This window comes from Balaenoptera ricei, chromosome 15, assembly GCF_028023285.1.
Source record: "Balaenoptera ricei isolate mBalRic1 chromosome 15, mBalRic1.hap2, whole genome shotgun sequence".
Classification (NCBI taxonomy): domain Eukaryota; kingdom Metazoa; phylum Chordata; class Mammalia; order Artiodactyla; family Balaenopteridae; genus Balaenoptera; species Balaenoptera ricei.
Genome location: NC_082653.1, coordinates 35,590,186 through 35,601,174, shown reverse-complemented (window position 1 = coordinate 35,601,174; position 10,989 = coordinate 35,590,186). Strand labels below are relative to the sequence as shown.

The 10,989-nt window shown below is 37.6% G+C and overlaps 1 pseudogene; it reads left to right on the top strand.

The window, feature by feature from the left end:
• Positions 1–336: 336 nt before the first annotated feature.
• LOC132348684 (uncharacterized) lies at positions 337–2,872 on the top strand (annotated as a pseudogene).
• Positions 2,873–10,989: the final 8,117 nt, after the last annotated feature.

Sequence of the window (10,989 nt, the reverse complement as noted above, 5' to 3'; positions counted from 1 at the left end):
CAAGAGTAATTGGATCTAAGAGTAGTAAGGGCCATGTGACAGCACTGGATCACCAATGGAAAGGTGGGCATGGTTACTGTAATGGAGATGGGAGTCAAAGTACCAATCAAAATAGTCTGATTCATGAAGACGTGTGGCACTCTCGAGTTGATCATGGTGTTCCTTGAAAGTGAAAGAGATAAGAAACCTAATAAATTCTTACTTGTCTACCTAAGCAGAAAATTTCTAGGTCAAGTGAACAGAAATCTACTTCAATGATATTAACACAGACCCTCAATCAATTCCCAGACTTGAGCCAATTTAGAGACCCAGAATCCCTTGAATAAAAGGAATTGAGGAAAAAGAAATAATCAGACATATCAAGGACTATTGGACACTGACTCTGAACTGACACTAGTTCCAGTAGTCCCAAGACATCCCTCTGGTCAGAGTAGGTGCTTATTGAGGTCAGGTAATCAATGGAATTTTAGGTCAGGTTTATATCACGGTAGACCCAGTGGGTTCCTGAATGTATCCTGAAGTTATTTTACTAGTTCCGGAATGCATAATTGGGAAAGACATGTACAGCTGTTAGCAGAATCCTGATATTGGTTCCCTGACATGTAGAGTGAGGGCTATTGTGAGAAGAAAGGCCAAGTGGAAGCCACTAGAACTGTCTCTACCTAGGAAAATAGTATATCAAATGTAATACTGCATTCTTGGAGGGATCACAGAGATCAGTGCCACCATGAAGGACATGAAAGATGAAGGTATGGTGATTCCCATCAGATCCTCATTCAACCTATTTGGTTTGTGAAGACAGATGGATCATTGATAATGACAGTGGATTATTTTAAGATTAACAGTTTAGTGACTCCAATTGTACTAGGTGTGATTTCATTGTTTGAGCAAATTAACACATCCACTGACATCTGGTATGCACTTATTGATCTGGTAAATGATTTCTTCTCCATCCTTGTCAATAAGGGTAATTAGAAGCAGTTTTCTGACAAGGCCAGAATACACCTTCACTGTCTTACCTCAGCAGTGTGTCAACGCTCCAGGCCTATTTAGTTCATAGGGATCTTGATTGCCTTTTTCTTGCACAAGATATCACATCGGTCCATTACATTATTGACACTATGAGGATTGGACCTAGTGATCAAGAAGTAGCAACTACTCTAAACTTATTGGTAAGATATTTGTGTCAGATGATACAAAATAAATCTGACTAAAACTCAAGGTTCTTCTACCTCAGCCTTATTTTCTAGGGGTCCAGAAATATGGGGCATGTCAAGACTTTCCTCCTAAGATGAAGCACATGTTGTTGCATCCGGCCTCTCCTCCAACCAAGAAAGAGACACAATGCCTAGTGGCAGAAATTTGAGCAGTGCACCTGGTTGTTCACTTTGCTTGGAAGGATAAATGGTCAGATTGAGACTGTGTATTGATTCATGGTCTATGGCCAGTGGTTTGGCTGTATGGTCAGGGACTGGGAAAGAACATAATTGGAAAATAGGTGACAACGTAATTTGGGGAAGAGGTATGTGGATAGACCTTTCTGAATGGTAAAAAGCATGAGGATGTTTGTGTCGCATATGAATGTTCACCAAGTGGTGACCTCAACAGAGGAGGATTTTAATAATCAAGTAGATAAGATGACCCATTTTGTGGATACCAGTCAGCCTCTTTCCTCAGCCACACTTTTCATCACCCAATGGATTCATGAAAAAAGTGGTCATGGTGACAGGAAGGAGATCATGTATGAGCTCAGTAATGAGGACTTCCACTCACCAAAGTTGACCTGATTATGGCCACTGCTGAGGGCCCAATCTGTCAGTAGCAGAGACCAACACTAATTCCCTCACATGGCACCATTCCCTGGGTTGATTAACAAGTTAGCTAGTGGCAGGTTGATTACATTGGACTACTTCCATTATGGACGGGCCAGCATTTTGTCCTTACTGCACTAGACACACTGGATACATGGGTATCCATGCTTTTGCTGCATGCAATGGTTTTGCCTAAACTACAATTCATGGACTTACAGACTGCCTTATCCATAGTTCTGGTATGCCACACAACACGGCTTCTGATCAAGAAACTCATTGCACAGCAAATGAAGTACAGCCATGGGCCCATGTTCATGGAATTTACTGATCTTACCTCATTCCCCACCATCCTGAAGCAACTAGCTGGATAGATCAGTGTAATCGCCTCTTGAAGACTCAGTTACAGTGCAGCTTGGTGGCAGTACCTTGCAGGTCTGAGGCAAGCTTCTCTAGAAGGCTACATATGCTCTGAATCAAATCATTGTTCAGTATATGAATATATGGTAATATTTCTCCAATAGCCAGGATTCATGTGTCCATGAATTAATGGATGGAAATGGGAGTGGCACCACTCACTGTTACTCCTAGTGGCCCACTAGCAAAAATTTTTGCTGCCTGTTCCCATTACTTTATGCTCTCCTGGTCTAGAGGTCTTAATTTCAAAGGGAGAAATTCTTCGACTAGGAGACACAACAATTATTCCCCTGAATCATTGCCATCATCCACATTGGGCTTCTCATGCCTCTGAATCAACAGGCAAAAAAGGGAGTTCCTGTGTTGTGGTGATTGATCCAGATTACAATGGGATATTAGACTACCACTCTACAATGGAGGTAAGGAACAGTATGTACAAGAGATCCTTAAGTGTGACTATTAGTACTCCCATGGAGAAGTACAAAATCCCAATCCAGGTAGGAGTACTATTGACCCAGACCCTTCAGGAATGGGACAAATAGACTCTTTTTGTCATCCCACCAGGTAAAGTATCACGACCTGCTGAGGTGCTTGCTGAAGGCAAAGGAAATAGAGAACTGGCAGTAGAAGAAGTTAGTTATAAATAATAGCTACAATCTCATGATCAATTATAGAAATGAGAACTATAATTATCATATTTTTTTGTTTGTTTTAAATATGTTTGTGTGTATGAATATAAGAAAACAACATCTTTGTTTTCTGCACTCTATTATTCCTTTATCAGTATCATAAGATGTATTGACTTAATATCATAGTATTTAAGTATTGTCAATTTTACATCATAATATTTAAGTTAACAGGATATCAAGGAGAAGAGTAAGCATCACTCAAAGACTTTATCTCTTCTACTGGGGAAGGGGTTAGCACTTTTTTGGTTGTATGTAGAATAGTTGAAATTAGCTGAAATTAGGACCATTTTGTTATCTTTATTTGGAGGTTACAGATGGTTTAAAGAGATGTGTAGGGGTGTCAAATTGACAAGGGGTAGAATTGTAATGATTAATTTTATGTGTCAACTTGACTGAGCCGTGGGATGCCGAGACATTTGGTCAAACACCATTCTGGTGTATCTGTGAGGGTGTTTCTGGATGAGATAACATTTGAATCTGTCAACTTAGTAAATCAGATTACCCTCCCTAATGTGGATGGGCCTCTTCTAATCAGTTGAAGATCTGAAAAGAATAAAAATGCTCACCCTCCCTTGAGTAAGAGGGAACTCCTCCTGCCTGACTGCCTTCAAGCTGAGTCATTATTTTTTTTGTTGTTGTTTTTTCTCTGCCATCAGACTTGAACTGAAACCTTGGCTCTTTCTGGACCTCAAGCTACCTGGAATTTGGACTGGAACTATACTGTCAGCTCCCCTGGTTTTCAGCCTTTCAGACTTCGTCTAGAACTATACCATCAGCTCCCTTAGGTCTCCAGTTTGCTGCCTGCAGACCTTGGGACTTATCAGATTCCATAATTATGTGCACTAGTGCATTTTAATAAATCCTTCTTATTTAATACATATAAATTATACATATATGAAATCCTATTGGTTCTGTCTCTCTGGAGAACACTGACTAAAACAGACTAATTAGCTCTAAAATTGAATTAGATGGAGTTAAGTATTTTAGTAGCAGCTTTTGTAGAAGAGACTACAGTGTTAAAGAGTATTTGAGACTTTTTCTTCTGGAATTTTAAATAAGCTGATTTGAGTGGTAATTTGGTACCCCCACATATATAGGAGTTTGATAAGATTTCAAGGCTGCACTTGGTTTGTCTGGGAAGCCTGGGTACTAATCATGTTTCAAGAACAGAGATGAGGATATGGGTTGAGAAACATCATCCAACAAATAGATGAGTGCCAAATATGCATTAGTTTCTGAAGAGTCTACACTGAGGAAAACTCACTTCATGGGGCATACCACCTAGTAAGAAAGAAAGACATTCTAGACATAAGTGAACAAGTAAATTCCTAATCACAAATTCTGATACTATTTTAAGGGATGTAGTAAATTCTCCAAGAGTATGTATAATAGAAAAGCTTAACCTCTTCTAAAGGCTCAGAGGGAATTTCTTGAGGAATTGACACGTATAGTAAAATCTGAATGATGAGGAAGAGATATCCAAATGAAGAGGTGAAAAAAGATTATTCCAGAGCAAGAGGAAGTTTGTGGAAAAACCCTGAGGCAAAGCTAGAGGACAAAATGGTCATTTAGCCAACTTAAGGATGGATAACTGGAGCCTACAGAATGACTCCTGCAAAATAAATTTTTCAGATTTCCTTGCCAAATGGCTTTTGGCTATTATATCCTATTTGATACAAGAGCAGGTGATCAGAGGGCAGGAGAAAAGAGGAAACAAGTGTATTTCTACCATTTCCTCTATCTACTTGATTGCATCTCTCTCAGTAGCTGTGTACCCTGTATGGCTCCAGCTCTCACCTGACAGCCCCTCAGCCCATGGTCCCAAAAGGTAGGATGGTCTTGTCTTCCACCAGGTGGCCCTGACTCCCGGGTTCCTGCAACATAGTCTCTATGTGGAATGCTAGCCTTAAGTGTGGCCACTTCTTCTTGCTTTTGCTAATCTTCTGGAGAACTCAGTTCCCCTTTTGGCTTCTTAAACCTTCTACCCCCAGGGTAATCAAATGCCTGTATTAAAATATCTCTGTTAAAAATACCTAGAGTATTTTCTGTTGCCTGATAGACACAGCAAGTAAAGGGTAGAGTCAGGGTTTTATACCACACTGGTTCCACACATTGTGCTTTTAGTTATTATTTTATACCATCAAATGTCTAGTTGCCAAATATATAATTGCCTGGATAGAAACTAAAGTTGGCCAACAAAGTCAATATCTAATCATATAAAACTTCTATAAATGGGTTTGGGATTATAATGTATACACATAGCTGTACAACAAATACTTGAATTTGTTTTACATATACCTCAGTTTTATCTGATTGTTGAAACTTCAGGACTTGGTAAACTCATCACATTCTTTCAATGTGATAATATTTTTTAACAATGTTTATTAACATGCCAGAGATTATTCTAGGTATTTAGAATGCAGTGGAGAAAGAAAACTTCAAAGAACATACTTTTTAATAGCAAAAGACATACAATAGTCACAAAGAACATACTTTTTAATAGCAAAAGACACACAATAGTCACACAAATGCATATATGAGAAAACTAGATGTAAATCATTTATATGAAGAAGACAGGTTAGATTATAGGACAGAGAGTGGCTATAATACATTTAAATAACGTTTAAGAATACTATCATTATTATAAGAAAGACAGTGCCTTTCTCACTAGACAATGAATGACATTTAATTTTCAGGACAACAGCTGTTTCAGGAAGCCTATTTATTAGTTGCATCTTCAATTTACATATTTATCTCATGTATAAACATATATATGTATCTATATATACATATAATAATACATGTACACACATACATACATAGACACATATAAAATTTGCACAAGTTGTTGAATATTACTTATATAGTCTATACAATTGTTCAACTGTTTATTTACATATGTAATTGTAATTATTTCTGCAAGTATTATAAATTCCAAGAGAAAACATACTTTTAAATATCTTTACTGGCAATACCTGGAAATACTACCAGAGGGTGATGTTTCTCCTAAAAGTAAGACCTTTTCCATTTTTTAAAAAAGGTATTAATTAATTGATTCTTTCAAAATTTAATGGTGCCCTTGTCTGCTAATTCTAACATCTGAATCAGTTCAGGGTTGGTTGGTTGATTTCCTCATAATATGTTGTATCTTCCTTGTTCTTTGCATGCCTGGTAGTAGTTGATAGGATATCAGACACTGTGAATTTTACCTTCTTGAGTGCTAAATAATTTTATATTTCTCTAAATACTCTTGAGTTTTGTTTAAGGATACAGTTAAGTTACTTGAAAGCAGTTTAATTATTCTGTGTCTTGTTTTTAAGATTTGTTAGGGGGTACTGAAACAGTGCTCAGTCTAGAGCTAATTATTCCCCATGACTGAGGTGAGTTCCTTCTCTGTACTCTACATGATGCCCATGAATCTTGAGGTTTTCTAGTCTGGCTGACGGGAGCAGGCATTTTTTATAATCCATTGAGAGTCCAGTTATACAGACCAGTGTCTAATCCTTTCAGGTGATTCTGTCCTCAGCCTCAAGTAGTTTCCTCACACACATGGAATGATCCAGGGGACTTCCAGGGGACCTTCTGCAGATCTCCACGTTCTCCCTCTGTGCAGCTCTCTTGTCTCTGATACTCTGTTCTGTCAATCTTAGATGTATTGTTCTCTGTAGACTCTCAGCGCTGTCTTCTCACAGTAAAGAGTCTGCTGGGATCTTCCTGAGCACCCCTCCTGCGCTGTGGTCTGGAAACCATCCCAAGGCAGTCATCTGGGGTCATGGAAAGGCTCATCTCTCAGGCATCATTGTCCTTCGTTGCCTCATGTCCAGGGTCTTGCACACTGTTTTTTCCTATATTTTTTCTGTTTTTCTCATGTTCCAGATGGGAGGGTAAACATCATATTTACCCTGTTATTTCATCTTGGCCAGAAGTGGAAGTCACTTCCTTTCTTTTAAACCAAAGATTCCTGATAACTTCTTTTGTTGTATCGTTCTTGATGTTCATTCATTCAAAATGTATGGAACAATTGCAATGAACCACAATAATGCTAAGAATATCAATTTGATTCTCTAACTCAACAAATTAAGCCCAGAAATGTTTAGACACAGAGGTAAGGAGGTAGATTTTTTTCCTATAGTTCAGTTCTCTTTTTTTTTTTTTTTTTTTGAGTATTCTAAATGATTATAAGAAATCTGAATATTTTATGTTAGACAAAAGTAATGATGACATTAAAGTTAAGGCTGCTCTAGAACAAAGACCATGTCATTTATTTCTTTAGTTTAGAATGGTGAAGTGGAACTATTGAACGTCATAGAGCAAAGCTTCTCAAAGTGTAACATACATGAATCATTTTCTTTTTTTTTTTTTTTTTTGTAAAATGCAAATTCTGGTTTAAGAGGTCTAGGGTGAGGTCAGACATGCTGCATTTGTAATAAACTCACAGAGCGTGCAAATACTTCTAGGAACTATATTTGATTTTGTGAATAAGAGTCACCTGTGGACTCTGTATAAAATTTTAGTAAAAAATAAGGATGGGATCCAGATTATAAAGACATTAAATCTAATGCTATTGATCTCTTTATAGCTGGGGGTTGTAAAGCCATGGAGCAGTGAGCTGTAAACAAGTGAGGCCTATATACTCTCTATCCATATATTTCAAGAGCCTGACACAGTGTGTTGGCTTATAGAAAGTTTTCAATAAATTTTTGTTGAAATGAACTAAATAGAACATTAAGGTAGTAAAGTTTCCTTGGAGAAATTTAATCCCATGATTCTTAATTTTGGGGGTCATATCTACCCTTGTAAAAATCTGCATAAAGCATGTGCTGTTAAGCACCAAATTTTTATCCATATGAATGCCTATGTGCACCTCTTAAAGTCCTTTCACAAGCCATCTAGGATTTTTAAACCTCTTAATTTTTATACACACTGACACTGTTAATGAACAGAACTCTTAAATTTTTGACCAAAATCCCAGGGCTGATCATTGGCAGAACTTTTATTATCTCCTGAGTCTGTTAACTTTCAATAACTTTTTTCCCCCTCCTCTATTACACTATACTTTTTTTCTAAAAGGAATACATTTTCCATTACCAACAAAGAAGATGGACTTCACTGTGTAAAACTAAATGAGTTGACCACTGGGAGTTGTAATTTTGTGTTGGGTTTACTGGCCTGGGAAACATCTACAGTGTAAGCATGTGCTTTTCCCTAGGGGAATTGCTTCAGCACAACCAGGACCACCTGCTCTAAATGCTTCCTTGACCAGCTCTCAATACCAAAGGGGATGGAAATGTTAATGTGAAGTTGTCTTCAAGCAAAAGAAGGTGGGGAGTTTATACTTTTATCCAGATGACTTTAGCACATAGATTTTTTGCCGTCATCAAAAGAACTGAAGCCATTCTCTCTCTCTCCTTCCCAGTGGGAGCTACGCAGTTATAGCAACAGCCTGTGTGCCAAAAATGGACACTAGACATTGTGTCCCATCAGCTTATGGATGATTGGTATGTGACAATATTTTGAAAACACCTTTAGGTGTAGAATCTGACATAAATGGACTTGCCGAGATTCAGTAGTGTTTGGGGAGCAACGCTGAAAATAAGACAAATTTAGAAACAAACAACCTTGGAAGTGCCAACAAGAGGCAACCCCAGGAGGAATCTTAGAGAGGCTGCTTTCTTGTGTGTGGCAGGAGGAGGTAATGTTTCAGGATTTTTCCTAACAACAAAATACAGGAAGAATATCCCTGGGAGTTTTTTGTGAACTTGTAAAAGCTAGACCACTGTGCTGACAATTTGGAACAAAAACCCCACAATGCCCTGGAGTAAAAGTGCATGTGAGAATATCTAGAAACAGAAAGCTTCCATGTTTCATGTTCCAACATTGCTTCCATGTTGATCTCCTTAATGACTTTTAAAAGGTGAGGTCTGTTTCAGTACCACCAAGGCATGCAGGCCACTCAACAATTTGTCACTCATTTATTAAGATGTCGATTTGATTCTTACTCATTTATTTAAGAGCTTCCCAGTTTAATCTATTGATTTGTTTAAGCTTTTCTTGCTAGTCTTGAACTGGGTAGTCGGAATAACTCTTAACATTTAACTAGAGTCATTAAAAGTAAATAGACATTTGAGGATAGTGTAATTGGTTGTGAAGGCATTTCCAAGGTGAAAAGGCCAAAGGTGGCAAAGCAAGTCCGTGTGGGCATGTTGTCTTTGAGACCTGACTTACTCAGCAGTTCTCCAAAACGACTAAAGACTTCCTATGGCTTCAGGCACTAATTTGTCCAAAGACTGTTGTAAGACTTTGGCTAAAGAAAACCAGAAAGCCTATGAAAACATGGCTTACTAATAACACATAGCAGCTGTTCACTCCCTGTTAAAAAGTAGAGAATGACGTGTTTTGGAACAGATTAAGTACTCTGATGAGTATGTTTTTAGGACTGTATCGAGTCTTAACAACATAAGTCCTGTTCATTTTAATTGGGGTTGCGTAGTTTAAACTTGTCTCAGAACCCAGCTTTTTGCTGTTGATACATCATGTTTGGTATATCACTCTCTGGAATTAGGTTATTGCCAGACTTGTATTATGTTTTTGGTCATTGTGATCCTTATGATTTTCTAACTCATGTAACTCAAGTAGGAAGATATCTTTATTTCTCCTGTTAAACTATATTTTCTTTGAAGACAATTTATTACTCATCTTTGCCTTACCTGGAGCGATACTCCTCAAATAGTTGCATGCATTAAAGCATGTACAAGAATCACCTAAAATGTTTGTTAAATCACAGATCAGTTGAATGCCACTCCTAAGAGATTGTAATTCTGTTGATCTGGAGTGAAGCCCAAGAATCTGCATCTCTAATGACCACCTTGCTGCCAATTCTGGGACTACACTATGGATAACACTGCCCTGGAGTCTTGGTCACAGCCCTATCCAACTCAAAGACCCCTATTTAAATCAGAGATGTTATAACTATAGTGTATTTACTATACTGAAATGAAATTCATAGCTAATATAAACCTCTCACACACTTATTTTTAACTCAATATAATGTTCTAATTATAATGTAAAGATAAATTGTAAAAGAAATTAAGAAGAAAATCCTTTATGATATAATAAGCATGTTGACATATAAATGCTTGGGTCACGTTGAATGTCAGTCACAGATTCGAAGGTGTTGTGTTACCACCCAGCTATGATGCCTTCTGTGATGTGATTTTCCTGAAATTATGATTCTTGGTAGAGTACCAAATAAAACAAAGGGCATATTCCCTCAGTGTGTATGGTAGTTGCTATTAAAACAGTGTAAAAAAATACTTTGCATTTATATATAAAATGGAGTTAAGTTTTAGGCTTCAGTTTTTCTAAGCACATTTTTCTCTGCACAACCATCAGGAGAGACCCAAGATATCACTTCATTGTGTGAGACTATACAGCACATTGCAGGACTTCTGCAATTCCAGGTCCCCACCCACTAAACACCAGTGGTGCAACCCAAGCATTGTGACAACTCAAATGCCCTCCAAATTTCCCTAATGGCTAAACCGGACACATTTGAAATAGAATATCATACAAAATGCCTTGACGATAGTAGGTAATTGATTATTTATTTAGATTGAAGAGAAATACTCTCCCACGCCGAGTGGAGATTGGTAATTGAACCCTTTTTTCTTGAATGTACTGTGTCAAGTGACTGTTTTCTGTTTTGTTTTGTTTTTTAAGATAAAAACCCAACAATAATGATCAATCACATTTTTCTTTACCCTAGCTATTTTTTAAAAACAGGTTATTGGATATCTTCATCCTTGTACATTTACATCATCAGCTGACACAAACGAGCAGACTTTTGGTCATATTCAGCAACTGAGATGGGAAAATGTCATGACTCCAGTTGCATGCAGCTGTGGTCCATAACTAGGGTGACAGTGTGCCCTGTTCTGCCTCTGACAGCTCCGGCTCACACCTGTGGTTCTGGTGTAATTACAAATAATTACATTCATTCTCAAAAGTGTCTCTATTTAGATGATAAACTATATTGTCACCATAGTTATACCTCTCTAACAATTTCAGATGCTGAA